We start from the raw sequence: 17,507 nt of genomic DNA, 5'->3' as shown, positions 1-17,507 counted from the left end.
TAAATTGCACACAGCTGGTGATGGATATCTATGTAGGGTCTGTTTAACTGGACAAGAATTGTGCCCCCTTAAAACAGGCAGGGGTTAAACAGGGACCACCCCCTCTTGCTCGGTTAACTTTGCTTCATCTCTTTCCCTTGGGGTGGCACTTATATCTCAGCAGGAGGGAGTTAGTTTGCAGAGCTCCAAGGTGCTCCAGGCCCTGGAACTGGGGAGCCCTGCTGGTGTCCGTATTGATATTGCCAGCATTACTGAATAAATGTAGGGTTACCATTCGTCCGGATTTACCCGGACATGTCCTCCTTTTTGTGTTAAAAATAGCGTCCGGGGGGGAATTTGTAAATCACTCAAAATGTCCGGGATTTCCCCCCCCAGGCAGAGCAGAGCGAGCGGCTGGGAGGGCTGCAGGAAAGTCAGACGCTCACATGGGGCTCTGGCAGCTAGAGCCCTTCCCCCTGCAGCTTGCCGGGCTGGACTCCGGAGCAGCTGTAGAGCTCCTCCTCCCCGCCCCCCTCCCTGCATTCTGAGCCGGCCGGGCCGTTTGCATCGGCCTCGGCAGCTCCTCCTCCTCTGCAGCCCAGCGCCCCGCTCCGGCAGCACTGTGCAGGGGCAGGGACCCGGTTGTGTGTTGCGCTGGGGAGCGCAGCCACGTGTCCAGCTCCGCACAGAGCCCAACACCCTGTTTTGAGCGGCGGGGTAAGGGGGCCAGCGGGCAGGAGAAGGGGCAGGGAGATTTTGGAGGGGGCAGTCAAGAGACGGGGGGGCTTTTGGGGGCGGATGGAGAAGGTTTTGAGCAGTCAGGCTACAGGTAGGGGGTAGGGTCCTGGGGGGCAGTTTGGGGGGGGTCTTAGGAGGGGGCAGTCAGGGGACAAGGAACAGGGAGGCTTAGGTAGGGGGTGGGGTTCTGGAGGGCAGTTAGGAGCAGGGGTCCCAGGAGGGGGCAGTCAGGGGGACAAGGAGCGGGGGGGGGGTTGGGAGTTCTGGGGGGGCTGTCAGGGGGCAGGGGTGGGGAGAGGGATTGGAGCAGTCAGGGGACAGGGAGCAGAGGGGTTTAGATGGGTTGGTAGTTCTGGGGTGGGGCTGTCAGGGGACAAGGAGCGGGGGAGAGGGTTGGGAGTTTTGGGGGGGGCTGTCAGGGGGTGGGGAGTGGTTGGATGGGGCGTGGAGTCCCCGGGGTCTGTCTGGGGGTGGGGGTGTGGATAAGCGTTGGGGCAATCAGGCTACAGGTAGGAGTAGGCTCCTAGGGGGCCAGTTAGGATGTGGGGAGGGTCTCAGGAGGGGGCAGTCAAGGGACAAGAGGCAGGGAGGCTTAGGTAGGGGGTGGAGTCCTGGGAGGCAGTTAGGGGCAGGGGTCCCAGGAGGGGGCAGTCAGGGGACAAGGAACGGGGGAGGGTTGGGGGTTCTGAGGGGGGTGGGAAGTGGGAGGGACAGGGGCGGGGCTAGGGCAGTACGGGGGCGGGGCTCCTGCCGTCCTCTTTTTTGCTTGCTGAAATATGGTAACCCTAAATAAATGGTGCTGCACGGCCCACGGCCCCCTCTTTCTGCAATGCATCACGCCAGGGTTTTTTTTGCTTAGGGTGATGTTTTCCATTCATCTTTCCTCTTTGTCAGACAGTCTGCGGTTTTCATGGCAGTGGGTCGGGAGGGAGGGAGGAAAGGGGAGAGAGAACTGCTGAAGTTGGCAGGGAGCCCTCCTGTTCTGCGGCGCTATGTGAAAAATGCCCTTTTGGCTCAGCAAGGCCTGGCTGGGCCTTTCCTGTCTCCGAGGAAACGGACGTGGCTGACTGTGGGTGCTCCGTCCCTAAGCGGGCGGGGAGGAGGGGGACAATAGGAATCGTAGTAGTTACCTCCCTTTCTAAAGCACTTTCAGATCTGCTGCTGAAAAGCACAATATGAGAGCTAGGTTTTATTACAGAGTCCTTTCCAAAATGTCCCAAGGAAAAGCTTTCATATGGAGGCAACTTTCCCCCTCCATTTGTATTTCCAGTGCTGCTAACTCTCATGACTTAATGATGAGACTGGTACTATCTGTTGTATTTCTGAAAGTCCCAGCTCCTGGAGTCATGTGAATTCATGCAAAACTTAGCTTTTTTTTTTTTTTTTTTTTCTAATGTATGTTTCTAGCCCTCGTGGTCCTGGATAAAAGCTTAGAAATGTGACTCCAGTGTGACCTAAAAGGTAAAAAAAAAAAAAAAAAAAAAAAAAAAAAAAATGACAGCAATTAAATAAAAGGAACCCAAATGGGGTGTGTATTTAAATCTCAAGATTCTTAAGCCAGTCCTGTGACTTTTGAATTCTTGGGGTTGGCAATACTTTATTTTTAAAAACTTACGCTTATTTAGCTCTGGATTTGCCATCCTGAGCTTTCCCCTTTTTATTCCCAGAACGGAGCCCAGGGAGCGTGCAAGGTATAGGAATTGGGAAGTATCCCTTTAAATAGTTTGGGAGCCCTTTAGTGGGCCTCACTGTGTGTTCTATTGCAGAAGTCTCCAGAGCCAAACAGAGCAACAGTGTGCATATGGGGCTAGGCCACATGTGTTTGTCTGCTGCTAAACACAGGCTGTTTAGGGCATGGGATTCTCCAGAGCTTGGAGCCCACCAGGCGTGTAGATCAACAGCCCTTCCCAGGCTGCTTCAGCCAGGCGAGGCAATAAGGCTCCCTGAGTGATGAGCTAACCCAGTGGTGAGTGTGTTACAGGTCCCCCTCTGTGCTGATCCACAGAGGGTATGAGTTGTTGCAGTGCCAGTTCTGGCACTAATTCACACTGTAGCAGTTCATGTGGAGGTGCCCACTCCAATCCCACAGTCCCAGCCCAAAGGGTGGCAGCAGCGGCTGTATGAATCTATCAGGGGGCGAGAGAGAACCTCAAAGTTATTTTGTGTCCAGCAGCCTCCTTAAAGAATTCCTTTTATATTCATTGCAGCCAATCCCCATCCCATGTCCACCATGAGGGACACTGCAACACCAGCAGGGTAGCAGGGCCTGGAGAGTCTATGGGGCAAGTGGGGGCGGGAGGGCAGGAGAAGGGCCTAAAGAATTCTCTGCACCTCCCTCGACTGCCCCATGTCTGTCTCTTGCTAGCTTGGTGTCACTAGCCCTTCCTGTAACTAACTGATGCTGATCAGTGCAAACCGTCTCAGTTTCCTGTAACGTGCCTGTGACAGGTCCCCCCGAGGTGCAGCCTGGAACTGGGGTACCACTGAGCCCTCTGACCCACCAGCCTGGGCTCCTTCTCACACGTGCTGCTGTGACAAGTTGCAAAGCCCTCCAACCTTACACTTTCACCAGCATTCACACAGGTAGGGACACACCCAGCTGCAGTCACATGCAGGCTTTCTAACCGCCAGCCTCTCAGCCTAGGACCCCAGAGTAGTACTGTCCTGCCTGGTGAAAATTTGGCCAGTATATGGGTTTAACACCTGGTCCGCCTCTCCCTCAATGTGAAGAGGACTATGTACACTTGTGGTAACCAAGCTGAGATTTTCCCCAGGGACCATAGGCAAATGCACACTGTTTTGGATTAAAACATAAAATAAGTTTATTAACTAGAAAGGGATAGATTTTGAGTAATAGCAAACAGCGCAAAGTAGATTACCTTTTAAAAAACAAAACCACAAACTGAGTTTAACATACTAGATAGGCAGGATATGAATTAGCAAATTCTCACCCTGAGTGATAAACAGGCTGGCAGATTCTTAAGGCACAAGCTGCCTTGGCTTTGCAGCTTGGATTTCTCAGATTTTCATACACAGGCTAGAAATCTCTTTGGCCTGGGACCATCACTTTCCCCCAGTTCAGTCCTTGTTCCTCAGGTGTCTCCAGGTGTGTTGTTGTAGGGAGAATGAGGTACCCACATGATGTCATTTTCCCCCTTTTATATCTTCTTCCCACTTGCTGGAAAGCTCTTTTGCTGTGACCTGGGTCAAACAGTTCCCATTGTGTAGTGCTATCTCTGAAAGGTTTCTGTTGTACACAGTTCCTGGGGTAATCCTTGTGCTTGTCTGCAGTTCCTCAATAAGCCACTAACATTGTTTGGCCTTTTTACTGTTGTATCTGAAAGGCTGCTTGTGGGTGTTTTTCAGCCTCATAACATGTTTCAATAACACATACATAGCCAAACTTCATAACTTCACATACAATGAAAGCATATACAATCCAACCAGATATTAATGTCTAGCAGATCAAGACTTTTAAAATGATATCTCACAAGGCATACTTTGTACAAAACATATCCTAATTACATGACAGTGGTGAATATTGGAGTGCCAGGGTGTCACAGTGCCCACCCATGTTTGCTTGCCCACAATGAGGTTTTACACATTCCACGTAGCCTGACTGGTGAAGGAGATTCCCAATGAGGTGTGGGGCTATCCCTGCTAGGACTTCAGCCCTACCCCAGCATAGCAATCAGAAGTTGCTCCCACCCAGCACCAGGTGGGAAGGTGAGTCAGAAGCCTCCGTCCAGCACTCAGGAAGTCGCTACTCCGAAAAAAGGCCATGGATGGAGGCTCTCGAGGAAGCAGCAGGCACAGATTCTAAATGGGGAAAACAGATTCGTAAACTGTCTACCTCTCCTGGTGTGGAGCAGAATGACCCTGACCCAGCACAATAAAGGGCCAGGGAGCAGGACAAGGGAGGGGCAGGATGGTACGGGAGCTTGCAAGGCGCCCCCAGCTAGCATCTCCCTGCTTCTCTCCATGCTGATGGGTTATGTGGCACAGGGGTGTGGAGCCAGGGGGCAGAGCTGTGTGGGGAGCTGCTGTCTGGCGCGTTCTCCTCTCAGGGCTGTGGAACTAATAACTCCTGCTGCCCTGAGCAGCAATAACTCCCGCTTGCTTGGCTGTGGGAAACCAAGAGGTGTGTGCTGGGGAGGACTGCTTAGCAAGCTCTCAGTGAGCGGCAGCACGGCACCTCTGCTGGGCAGTGCAGAGGCTGAGGGAGGACCTTGCAGACAGCCACCATGGCCTTCCCTGTGTGTCCCCACCCATCTCAGTCCAGTGCCTCGAAGCCTGGTCTCTGCACAGCTGTTAGTGCAGAGGGACAGTGGTTCCCTGTGTGGCCTATTTGGAGCACACAGGGGAACAGGATGCCCTGCCTGGGCACAGAGGCTGAATTACCTCCTTAAGGCAGAGTCCCGCCAGGGCATGGCTCATGTTCACTGGCAGGGCAGCTTGTGCTGTATGTGTCTCCTGAGTCCGTCAGCCTGGCACCTTATCCAGCACCCAGAGTTAACTCCCCTTAAAAAGTGATTCAGTTCCTTCCTCCCCACAAATAACCTCAGTCTGGCTCCAGGCAGCTCCAGGATGGGAGCAGGCTCCAGCCTGCTGCCTGGGGAAGGTGTTTCTTGTAGCTTGATGTGCTATTCCCCGGGTGGTTCCACAAGGCCTGGGCTCCCTGCCAGTCTGCTGACAGCCAAATTGAATTACACCGGGTAGGATGTAAAGCAGGGCTAAATTTATACATTAAATGCTGAAGTTACACAAAGGCCCTGTCGGAAAGGTTCAGCTCCCCAGGGCAAGTCATGCAGAAGGATCTGCAGCATCCCTCCTCCCTGCCCCTGAAGGCTTGGAGCCTTCCCTATATGATACTTAAAACTGAAAGCCAGCCGGGCCTGTGGTTTGGAGCTATTCAGACACCTGCCGCATCATTTTGCAGGGATATTTTAAAAACTGAGGTCAGGAACTAACCACACCAGGCCCCACCCAGTTTGAGTGCATGAGCCACCCCCATGACTGTTCTGGATGCTCCCTAGCACAATATGTGGAATTGCTGATCTTATTGAACAGGAGGCATTTGTTAAACAAAACAACCTCGGCTACAGACTCAGGGCACGTCTCCACTGCAGCAGCTGTGCTGGTATAGCTCAGGCGCTTCCCACCTTGTCAGTAGGAGGTTTTTCCATCAATGTAGTTAATCTATCTCGCTGAGAGGCAGTAACTAGGTTGATCTAATTGTGAAGTGCAGACCAGGCATTATAGAAGTTTCCACATCATTTGGGTCCCCCCTTTGTCTCTCTTGTTGACCAGAGACCATACCATGCATGGAATGCTACGCTGAACAGGGAGACAGCTAGGACTAGATCTGCAAAGCGACACCCTTTCTCTGTCCTTGCCTCAGCACTGCTCCTCGCCATGGCTTTCTCGGCACCCAGTCCTCAGTCCAGTCCCCTTTAAAGCCTTGCTTCTTTGTGGTGCCCACTGGAAGTGAATTAATAGTGCTACAAAAAATAATGCCAAGCTCCTCCCTCCTCAGGGTCTTGCACTGTGTCCTGCCTTTTTAGACTCCTTGGGGCTGGGCCAGGTCTGCGTTGTATTTTGTCAAGCCCTGGTCTGCATATAATAATTCTTACTCCTGCTCACATGGAAAGTCAGCCCTTGTGCTGGGCTTCTGTGAGAACAAGTCAAGGTCAAAACTGCATTCAGTCTTAGGACAACCTTTCCTGCAGACATGGTTGCAGGCTGAGAGCAGATCTGGACTGATCAGGGGTTCTGCCCCATGCTGTATTTTTTTCAAGGCTGTTTTTAATTTTCTCTGTCTATTTTCCTTTGGAGCAGCATATAGATTCCAAAGACTGGGGCAAATTCTGCTGTAAGATAGACAGAGGATCTGCCTGTCCCCATGTCCCTCTATCTGTCCAACATCATCTATCCAGAATTTGGGCCCTTTGAGTCAAAGGAACAAATTCAGCAATGGCACTAGAGAGTGTGATTACAACTCCTCTCAAATGAAGGTGTGCCAGTCTACACCTGGGTTGAATTTGAGCCACACTAAAAAACATAAAGTACCTCTGGGAAGTGAAGCTTTGCTTCAAGGGAAGGCGAAGAGTCAGTCCTGTGTAGGGTATTTGTAGGGGACAAACACATAGAGGCAGAAAAGTGACCCAGTGGGGTATTGGGAGCAATGGGAAAAGCCCTCCATTCTGACCTTCAGCAGCTCCCTGACCCACCAGCTGGAATGTTATAGTGGATTAGGCTGAGATCACCATGCTCATTTCACATGTGGTCTAGTCCTAATATTAAATCAGGTCTGCACAAGTGAAAGGTGACAGCAATATCCCTCCCGGCACTATTCCAGACATCAGTCCCAGGCTGTTATTTCATCACAGGTTGGGCCATGGACATGAACCCGTCAGCCTGCCCCTCTTCCACCTTCCAGAGGCTTGGGAAATCCAGCAGAGCCATGTTTGGATGATTAATATAATTTTATATCTGATTTGATACAAAATCCTGGGACGCTTTTAAAAAATAGAATAAAATCAAAACGGAGCCATTATTTAAATAATCCGTGGCTGAGAGCTCGGTGGCGGGGGATAGACGATTTAAAGGGATTGGACTCCTGCGCTGAAGCCTGCCGGACTGCAATTTTCTGATTAATTCTTCCACAAATAATGGGAAAACATCCTGCCCCTGATCCTGCTGTCCCTGATGCTGGCTCCATGTGGGTGGAACGCCACTGACTGCAGTGGAGTTGCTGCCCATCTACACCAGGGTGGAGGAGAATCAGACCCTTGGGGTTTAACCAAATTGAGATTATCCTTCCATTGTAATTAAGGAGAAGCATATACTCAGCAGACAGAGTTCAGGCTGATGGGACAGCTCTTTAATTCCCAAGGGCTTTTGGGCAGGGGAGAGTTTCCCTTGAAGCTTACCACCACATCAAAGGCTTCTATGCCAGGTTTTCCTATTCTCTGGCTAAGCCGTGCTAGGTGTGGCCCCTTCCAGCCAGTAGGGGGCATTAGAGAGTGAAGTGAGCATTGTCAGCACTTTCCCTGCCTGCTCATGCACAGAGTATGTTGTGTTGCCACCAAACTTGTGATCAGCCTGTGACTTTCGGAAAATGTATATCAAATGCAAATTTTCTGCCTTTCATAAACAGCTCTTAGAGCATGAGGAGCACAAGAACAAACTTACTGGTGAGCAGTGGCAGATTAGCCACTGGGCCAATGGGGGTCCGTGCCCAGGTGCCCCAGCCAATTGAGGGGCCCTGGAAAAATGGGCACCTCCATGCACTGACCCCATTTCCCCACTTGCTCTGGCCCAGGGACCAACAAAATCGTAATCCCGCCACTGCTGGTGAGGACTGTGTGCAATAGAAACTGTTGCTCTGTTTCACCCCATCACTCCCTTGCAAGTATTGGAAATAGGCTCTTTATTACATCCCCACCACCCTGTCTGTTCTGTGTACCTAGTACAACAAAATTCATGGCCATCTACAACTTCCCATTTGTCACCATTCTGCATACCACAGTCACTAAGAACATCACAGCAACAATGTGTGTGTGTGGGAGGGGGGGACACTGATCTTCCTGCTCCAAAACACACATGCCTACCTTCTGAGCTAAAGGAGAATCTCCATTCACACTCATTATAGGCCCTAGGACATACAGTCAAACGCTTGATCCTCCAGCAGGGAATGGGATTGGTCAGTTCCATTCTTGTGGAATGTCCCACTGAGTCCTTGGAGGGATGTCCATAAACCCTCATCAAATAAAATAGGCTTTTTAAAAATCGATCTTGCAGTGAATGTTTGATAGTGAAATTCTGCTATGTGAAGTCATCAATCTGTGTGAGAAATTCCTACTGAAGAGGTGGGGATAATAATAATTTAATCACTGCTCAGATGACATAACACACACTCTCGCAATGTATCTCCCACTTCTTCCTCCACCCCCCTAGACTGCTCATGATCTAATTAATGGTCCTCTTTGATAAGATGAACTCACCACTGAACATCCCTTGTAATTAAATTACATGTGAGTTATGTTAAAGGTGAACTGAAAAGCTTTCCAGCAAAATGAATAAACAAATAGAGATTAAGAGTCGCAGCCTATCCAGAAATAATACACAGGGAGACCTAAAACTGCAAATAATGACATTAGCAAACAAAATAGGAAGGAACATAGGATTTGTGAAACAGGAACAGACAAATGGCCCGTCTAGTCTAGTATCCTGTCTCTGACAGTGGCCAATACCAGATGCTTTGGAGAAAGATGCGAGAAAGCCCTACAAAATAACTGACAATTTTGCAATAAGGGGCCTGTGGGGAGAGTTCTATCTACTCCCAGGCAGTTAGTGATTGGCTAGTGTCCCAAAGCACCCTTAGAAAATGTTATCCTATCTAATGTAATTCTAGGTATTGGGCCAGATGCTCAGCTGGTGTGAATCAGTGAAGCTCCATGGAGCTAGACGGAATTACACAAGTGGCAGAGCTGGCCCGCTCTTAGTACTAGTTATACAAATGTCTACTCTTTTGTTGAATTCTACTGGGTTTAGTGCCTTGTGTCAGTGAGTTCCACAGGTTAACTGTGCCTTGTATATGGGATTTCCTTTAGCCATTTGAAATGTGTTGCCTTTCAGTTTCACTGAATATCCCCTTGCTTGTGTATTAAGAAAGAAGGTAAATAGGAGCCCCCACATTTTTTAACTACTGCTGAAAAGTTAGATGAGGCTGTCCAGGCCTCTTTAAGAGGAAGCAGGCCCAGCCCAGCTGTGCCTAGTTGATTTTCTGCAAGGGGGACTGAAGAGAAGACACCTGGCCTACCTAAAGGGTCAGGCAGTGGTTGGGAAAGAGAGGTGGGAAGGGGCGGCTGGGATTTGGGGGAAGATCTTGAGAGACAGTGATCTAGCTGTTGGAGTTTTCCCAGGGAGCAGTAGTGGAGAGCTGCTGGGGGAAGAGAGCTGGGAAAGCTCCAGGCCAGGAGGGCAGTGCGGGGAAGTTTGCACACTGGTTTCTCTGAGCCCAGAAAGAAGGAAGGTTTGAGGGAATAGTCATGAGCTGGGGGCAGAACCCAGGAGGGACTAAGAGCTTAAGCCCCAAGTGGGTGGGCCTTGGTTATTTTGCATCTTCATTAAGCCAGCGGCGTGGGTGGATGATGTTTATTCTGTGCTTTTTGTTTGGGCTTTGAGGTCAGCTGGGGGCCACCAGAGAGTAATCTGCAAACCTGCCCGCTCTGATTGAAGAGGGAGTCTGAAGAAGAGCCTGGTTTTGATATTATGGTGATGGGCAACACCTGGTGACTTTGGGAGCATTTATGATAATAAATTAGCTGGCAGCAATGGCATTATTGACCTAAAAATTCAAGGGACCATGCTGAGGCTGGGATGCCTGCGAGGTCACCTCTAGTCATGAGGGGCACTACAATTTTAAAATCAAGATGGGATGTTTTGGTAAAAGATCTGCTCTAGGAATTATTGTGGGGAAGTTCTCTGGCTGCACAGGAGGTCAGACTAGTTGATTACAATGGTCCCCTCTGGCCTTGAAATCTACGAATATATAAAGAGATAGGTATTATTAGATGTCTTTTAACTCTCTCTTTAATTATTGTTTCAATTAACGTACTAGACACAGTATAAGGCTTAGTGATTTCCCAAATCACCCCTAGCAAAGAGATACATGACACTTTTTGCTCTCAAGTACTCTCCGTATAGAGCCTAATTTTCATTGCATATTTTTGTTAGCAGTTCAGCCTCTTCTTTGGGACTCATCTCAGAAGGGACTTACAGTGACCTTCAACCCCTCCCAAAGCTGAAGTTACCTGTCCCAGCTCTGACTAGCCCTGAACTGCATGGGCTAGTTCACCGCAGAAACAACGTATACTCCAAATGCATAGCTTTGTATGTAATCAAAGGATCAAAGACCTTCTCAGCTGCAGTGTGGCAGCCATGATGGGCCTAGTGAGAAAGGTGGAAGAACCCGATGGAGTATTTGGTGATATTGGACTTTTGAAAGGAGATCCAGTACAAATAACCTTAAGAATCAACGCGGAACCATACTGTGTATGTACATCTCTCAGGATTCCTGTCCCATTACTTCATAGAGTGGAAACTGAGTTAAAGAAAATGAAGTGGATTGGCATAATTGAGAAAATCTCTGAGCCAGCAGCATGGTGGGCCTCAATGGTACCAGTTATAAAGAAAAATGGAAAAATATGAATCTCTGTGGATCTTAAGATTTAATGAAGCAGTCGCAAGATAAAAATATATCCTCCCAACAATGGATGACTTCCTCCCCAAAGTAGGAGGAGCTACAGTATTCTCCAAGCTGGATGCTTTGAGCAGATTCTGGAAAAAATTCCTTTAGTCAAAGAAAGTGGTAAACTGAATATATTTATCACACTCTTTGGGAGATTTTGCTTTCAAAGATCATCTTTTGGGGTTCCCAGTGCCCCTGAAAGTTTCCAAAGAAAGATGGCAAATCTGCTAACAAACACAAATGGAGTTGTAGGTTTTCATGGATGATATCGATCTTTGATGGATATTGATCTTTGGAACACAACAAAACCCTCAGTGAAGTCCTAAGCCTAATCAGTCGGTCTGGACTGAAGCGAAACAAGGAAAAATGCATTTTCCGTCTACCCCAAATTGAGTTTCTGAGACAGACAATAAACAAAGATGGAATCCATCCTAGCTCTGAGAAAGTAAAAGCAATTAGAGAATTGAATGCACCAACTAATGTACCAGAACTGAGACATATACTAGGGATGGTAAATTACCTTAGTTGATATCTACAAGGCCTTTCTACAGTGACAAAACCACTGAAGGAACTGTTAAAGTCCAACACATAGTCACACACACAGACACAGAAAAACAACATGCACAGATTGAAAAGGAGTGCCCGGTGAGCATATAGGCGTTTGAGAACTTTTATAGATATCTTTGTGAACTGGATTCATTTACACGGATAAAAGACCATAAACTGCTTGTAACCTTCATCAACAGAAAAGACTTGGATCCAACACCACTGAGATGCCAACGTCTATTGCAAAGGTTAATGCAATTTAACCTAATTGCTAAGTATGTTCCTGGGAAAAAATCAGTTAGAAGCTGTCGCTCTGTCATGGAGCACAGCATCGCACTCAACTTCCCATGAGCCTGAAGATGATGTAAAGGCATATGTGGATGCTGTGGACACATACAGAAAAAAGACTGCTCCAGCTACAAAAAGCAACCTCAACAGACACGGAACTTCAGGAGGTTCTAAGTTACATTGGCCCAAGTATCTAAAGGACACTAAGGAAGTGACAAGAGACTACTTTGCAGTGCATGGACAATTAAGCAAGTCAAATGGATTAAAGTCATTGCATCATAATTCCAAATGAAATGAGAGAAGAAACCCTAAACCACAACCATGAAGGGCATCAAGGAGTAACTAAATGCTGTGAAAAGCAACAGAGAGTCCTGTGGCACCTTTAAGACTAAGACTAACAGATGTATTGGAGCATAAACTTTCGTGGGTGAATATCCACTTTGTCAGGCGCATGTAATGGAAATTTCCAGAGGCAGGTATAAATATGCAGGCAAGAATCAATGGGTCAACCAGTCAGTGTGGTGGCCGGACATCAGCAAGGTCATAAAGTATCTGCATGTGAATATTGCAGAACTAACAGACCAACACAACATAAAGTACCTTTAATAACAACACCTCTACCAGGCAGACCTTGGACGAGACTAGCTGCAGATTTGATGCAAATTCAGAGGACATCATTATCTGGTGGTTGTGGACTATTTTTCCAGGTATATAGAAATAGTGATCTTGAAAGATGTCACTTATGCAGTGTTACTGAAAAGCTGAAGTGCATTTTTGCTTACTTTGGTATTCCAAAACAACTGTTAATGGTCAATGGACCACAATTCACTGCATCAGAATTTAAGTCCTTCCAAATGAAATATGATTTTGATTTTATTACTAGCAGCCTACATTACCCACAAACGAATGGAGAGGCTGAGAGAGCTCTATGGACACCCAAGAAAATCCTACAGCAAGAAGATCAATTCCTTGCTCTTCTGAGTTACAGATCAACACCAATAGCAGCTAGGATATAGTCCAGCACAACTCCTGAGGAGGAGACAACTCAGAAGTACTGATCCAACTTTGGAAAAGAACCTATGTCCAAGTGTCCAGACATGAAGAGAGTAGCCAAAATGGATAAAAGGGCAAAAAAAGCTTATGAAAATTTTTGCAACAGATGTCAATCAGAGAATTAACCGGTCTCAAACCTGATCATCGTATTCATGTCAACTTGGCTAGAGAAAATGGATGGACAAGTCCAGTGGTCATAAAGAAAAATAATTTTATGCCCAGATCATATGTGATTGAGACCGACAATGAAGAGCTCAACAGAAACTGTCGACATCTACAGTTTGTTCCTCAGAAAGAACAATCAACAGAGCAAATTCCAGAGTTGGTGAATGAAGAACAAGAAGACTCAAGAATTCCAACCCAACTACAGCCAGTTGATACAACTAATGGAGAGCCAGATGACCAAGTTGTTATACGTTCGGGTCGTGTAATTAGAAAATCAGTACGATTCAGAGACACTTGGCAGACTGATCTGTACTGAACTTCAAAGACCCTGTGATAGTGTAACTATTGTAAATGGCAGGAATGTAGAACTTAAAGGGGCAGTGTAATGGAATGTTAAACTGTAATATACTGATGGCACTGTGTGTAAAATACCTGCTTTAAACAAACCTCAGCCATGCCTGGCAGAGCCTTGAAGGATCTTATGATGAATACATCAGGTGGTGTAAGCAAGCTCTGTTGCCAGTACAGATCTGGTACAGGAACAGGACCCTTTCTTCTGGGGTGGAATTCTGCAATTCACCCACTCTCAGACCAGGACCTGGGTCACAGCCCCCTGGATACCAACCCTGACTAATTCACCAGGTCCATGTGGGTTTCCCTTTGGGAGTTTGTGACAGCAGCTGATTAAAATGATTCAAAACCAACTACTTCCGAACAAAGCAGCATTTATTCTTTCATCCAATGGTACAAAGCATGCAGGGCCAAAGTATAAAACAAAAAATCCTACGTGCATATTTGCTTATTTAACCTTAACCTCTGTGTTCATAGCTCAGGCAGGCCTGGATTGTTATTTTCCATCTCTGAATTGGGCAAACTGCTGCCTGCAGCCTGATCCCTCTCTAGGAGTATGGTTTACAGGCTGTCAGCTTTTCCACTGCCGCGTCCTCTGTAGCCTCTCCTAGTTCACCCAAACCCTTTCCCTCTTGTATGGGCTTTTATCCTAGGCTTAGCACTGGGACAGGTAACCCATCCTAACCCGGATGGAGCCATATTGGTAGTTTCTCCCCTCACTGCTATCTGAACTCCTCTGAAGCTTTGTTTAGTCTGCAGAAGAGAAGAATGAGGGGGGATCTGATAGCTGCTTTCAACTACCTGAAGGGGGGTTTCAAAAAGGATGGATCTAGACTGTTCTCAGTGGTAGCAGATGACAGAACAAGGAGTAATGGTCTCAAGTTGCAGTTGGGGTGGTTTAGGTTGGATATTAGAAAAAACTTTTTCACTAGGAGGGTGGTGAAGCACTGGAATGGTTTACCTAGGGAGGTGGTGGAATCTCCTTCCTTAGAGGTTTTTAAGGTCAGGATTGACAAAGCCCTGGCTGGGATGATTTAGTTGGAAATTGGTCCTGCTTTGAGCAGGGGATTGGACTAGATGACCTTCTGAGGTCCCTTCCAACCCTGATATTCTATGATTCTATGATTTGTCCTTGAGGATGTCACTGTCCTTTCCTGCCTCTTTCTATAACAACCCCTTCTTGTCCTCCCCCCCTTGATTTAATTCTATGCATTCAGATAGGCGGGGAAACTGAGTCACACAGACTATTCATAAAAAAATAGACATTGTCCCACTTTGTCACGACCATGTTGTGCACTTGTGGGACCCTGACTTCAGTGGAGACTCCATCAACCTCAGTGAAGATGCACTGACAGAAAACTGTTAAAACCTAGCAGAGAATGAGGCCCGTAGACTCTTCCAACACATATGGCCGGATCCTTGGCTGGTGTAGTTTGAAGGAGACCCGCTCAGTTCAGTGGAGACATGCTGGTTTACCCCAGCTGGGAATCTGGTCCATGCTATCTAAATAGTTGTGAAAACATGGATTATGTTTCAGAGGTTTTGTTTGAAACATGGATTAGTGACCAGATGGGTTGTAGCAGCCAGGGCCCGTTGTATAAATACATATGAAGGGAGGGCTTTGAAAGGACTAATATTTAGCTTTTCGGCTAAGACAGATTGGCTGCTCTGGGAATATCTATGTAGGGAAGTTTGTCCAACATTATATTTGAAGGAAATTATTGCTAGTGCAAGGCACTAAATTAACAGCCCTGGAGACAGAGTTCATCCAACAAACGGATAGTGCCAGTAGCAGGCCAGGCTTCCCTCAGAGTGTCCTTGCCAATGTCCTCAGCCCTGCCCTGGAGGCTCTGAGAGGAGGTCAACTTCTGGGGCCTAATCACCTCTCAGCCTCTCTGCTGACACCGGCACAAGGGGCCCAGCTGTGCCAACAGCTTTTGTGGCACTGATACTAGTCCACTAGACAAGGTGCAGGAAACACGCTGCAGCTTCGGTGCGGTCTCATTTGGTAGAGGGGCACACCTGTAATTGGTCAATTCAATCTGGAGTTCAGGAGTGCTCCTAAATTTGTTGTTGATGCTGAACGCTCTCATAGCCTTACACACAGAGGTGGCTATCTACCGCCTCCAGTTGGCTAGGAGATTCTCCTCCTGGTGAATGATGGTCTGGCCTTGGTTACACACATCTCTCGAGTGGATTACAGCAACGCTTTCTACCTGGGCATGAAGCTACGAGCCTTTAGGGACCTTCATCTAGTTGAGAATGCTGCAGCGCACCTTAGCCACGCTGGCTAATGCAGGCCCATCAGCCATGTCCTCAGTGCTCTACACTGGCTTCCCAGAGAATGCTGGGTCAAGGCCTCAGTCCTTATCTTTAAGGCACTTTGTGGCCTGAACCAAACTTGGTTCGCGGCTTCTTCAGGGTAAGCCCCTGGCAGGCCACGAGACTCTTTGTTTACTATAGTGTCCAAAGGTACGGCTGCTTGCAGATTAGCCTGCACTGCTTCACGTAGCCCCCATTGGCTGGGAACGGCGAACTGCGACCACTGGGAGCTGCGAGCAGCTCTACCTGCGGACACGCGGGTAAACAAAGTGTCTTGCGGCCCACCAGGGGCTTACCCTGAACAAGCCACGAACCAAGTTTGGGAACCCCTGGCCTAGGGTACCTAGAAGATTGCTTGCAGCTCTGGGATGAGGATTGCGGTCAATGGCTCCCCACCTCAGGTGCAATAGAACTCTACCACAAGGGTAAAGTTCACCTGTGCAGGAGATGGAGCTTTCCCAAGGCCCGTCTGACACCTTGGAATGAACTCCTCCAGGAACTAAGGGCTACCATAAATCTTACCACCTTCAGTTCCAAGGGCAAGGTATGCATCTTTGACCTGCCTAGGCTAACAAACACAGAACAGAGTGGATATTTAAAACACAAATCGAGAAAAACACCTTTCAAAACAAACCATTCCACTGAACACACAATTCTTCCCCCTGGGGTGAGGATGTGAGAGAATGAACCACTCATGAGTGGGGTTAGCAACATCACTTAATGTATGACCAGAAGGCACTGAGATACAGCAGTGATGGTGGCAGGATAAGAGCTTCTATAGAATAGAAATGTTCTGAGTCCCCACAGCCCTTTCTGTGGGCCATTATATGGCAGGGGTACTGGAACAATTTGTATAGTGGGGGTGAGCCATTGAACCAAACAGTAAATTCTGTATATAATGGAAACCACTGGAGTACCCCTAGCTCCAGCCCCTATGTCAGATGGTGACTTCAGACACCACCAACCCAAGCCAGATCTGAACAGGTGAAAGGCCCCCAATTTCCTCACCAGTCTTCGAAGGTATCTAGTCCCCCTGTTCACCAAGGGCACTTTGTGGATGAATTCTCCTGGTGATACATGGTGCTGCTGCTGGCGAAGTTACTCTTCAACTGTCATTATATCATGACAGATATAATTGGTTGGGGTTTTTTTCATTGAGTCCCTCACCCATCATGGATTGGAGTCACCTGTCAGGTCTCATTACCACTTGTGAGTGTTAAACTTGGAATGAGAGAGAACCGGGGTCTGCAGAGGAGGTCATAGGTCATTCTGGCTCTGTCTGGTTCTTGAGTGAGGTGAGCCCAAGCAAAACCCTACAGACAAACATTCAAAGCTGGACTCAAACAGGGTGGTCTAGTTCTATCTCCACGGCTAGACAAATTTCACCCCCTCCTGAACCATACCAAAGTGTCTCAGTTATGAAGTTACAGACATGACATCATGGGAACAAACTCTAATTGGCTGATCATACAGCCAAATGTATTTGTTATAAATAATTCCGCCAGCTCTGCCTCACAGATAACATGTTTACAGTAACAGCAGGTAGCTGGAGCTTGCCATGTTTCTCCATCCCTAACAGTGGAAAAAAAATCCTCTCCTAATGCTCTTAGAACTACAGGAGACTAAGACTGCTGTGCAAAGGGCCATTCATGTGGATACACTGAAACAGTAGCACCTTCTCTGGGCTCTCCCTGTTAGAAGTGCTGCTTGTGAAGGAGGTAACTGCAGGAGTAGATGAGTCAGAAGAAAGTGGTAGGCTTTGTAATTTAGATACCTGAGCTACTCACAGATATCTACTCAATGGGCTTAC

At 47.8% G+C, this 17,507-nt stretch overlaps 1 protein-coding gene across 1 annotated transcript in view; it reads left to right on the top strand.

Moving 5' to 3' along the window:
• Positions 1-546: 546 nt before the first annotated feature.
• Positions 547-17,507, top strand: part of LOC128842820 (BTB/POZ domain-containing protein KCTD16-like) — a 68,634-nt gene continuing 51,673 nt past the window's right edge. The window contains exon 1 of the mRNA XM_054039017.1: positions 547-696. The gene's annotated coding sequence lies outside the window, so the exon portion shown is untranslated. The remainder of the gene's footprint in view (positions 697-17,507) is intronic.

Source organism: Malaclemys terrapin, chromosome 9 (assembly GCF_027887155.1).
Source record: "Malaclemys terrapin pileata isolate rMalTer1 chromosome 9, rMalTer1.hap1, whole genome shotgun sequence".
In the NCBI taxonomy this organism is placed as follows: domain Eukaryota; kingdom Metazoa; phylum Chordata; order Testudines; family Emydidae; genus Malaclemys; species Malaclemys terrapin.
Note: the sequence above shows the minus strand (reverse complement) of the source record. Positions and strands in the feature narration are given on the sequence as shown.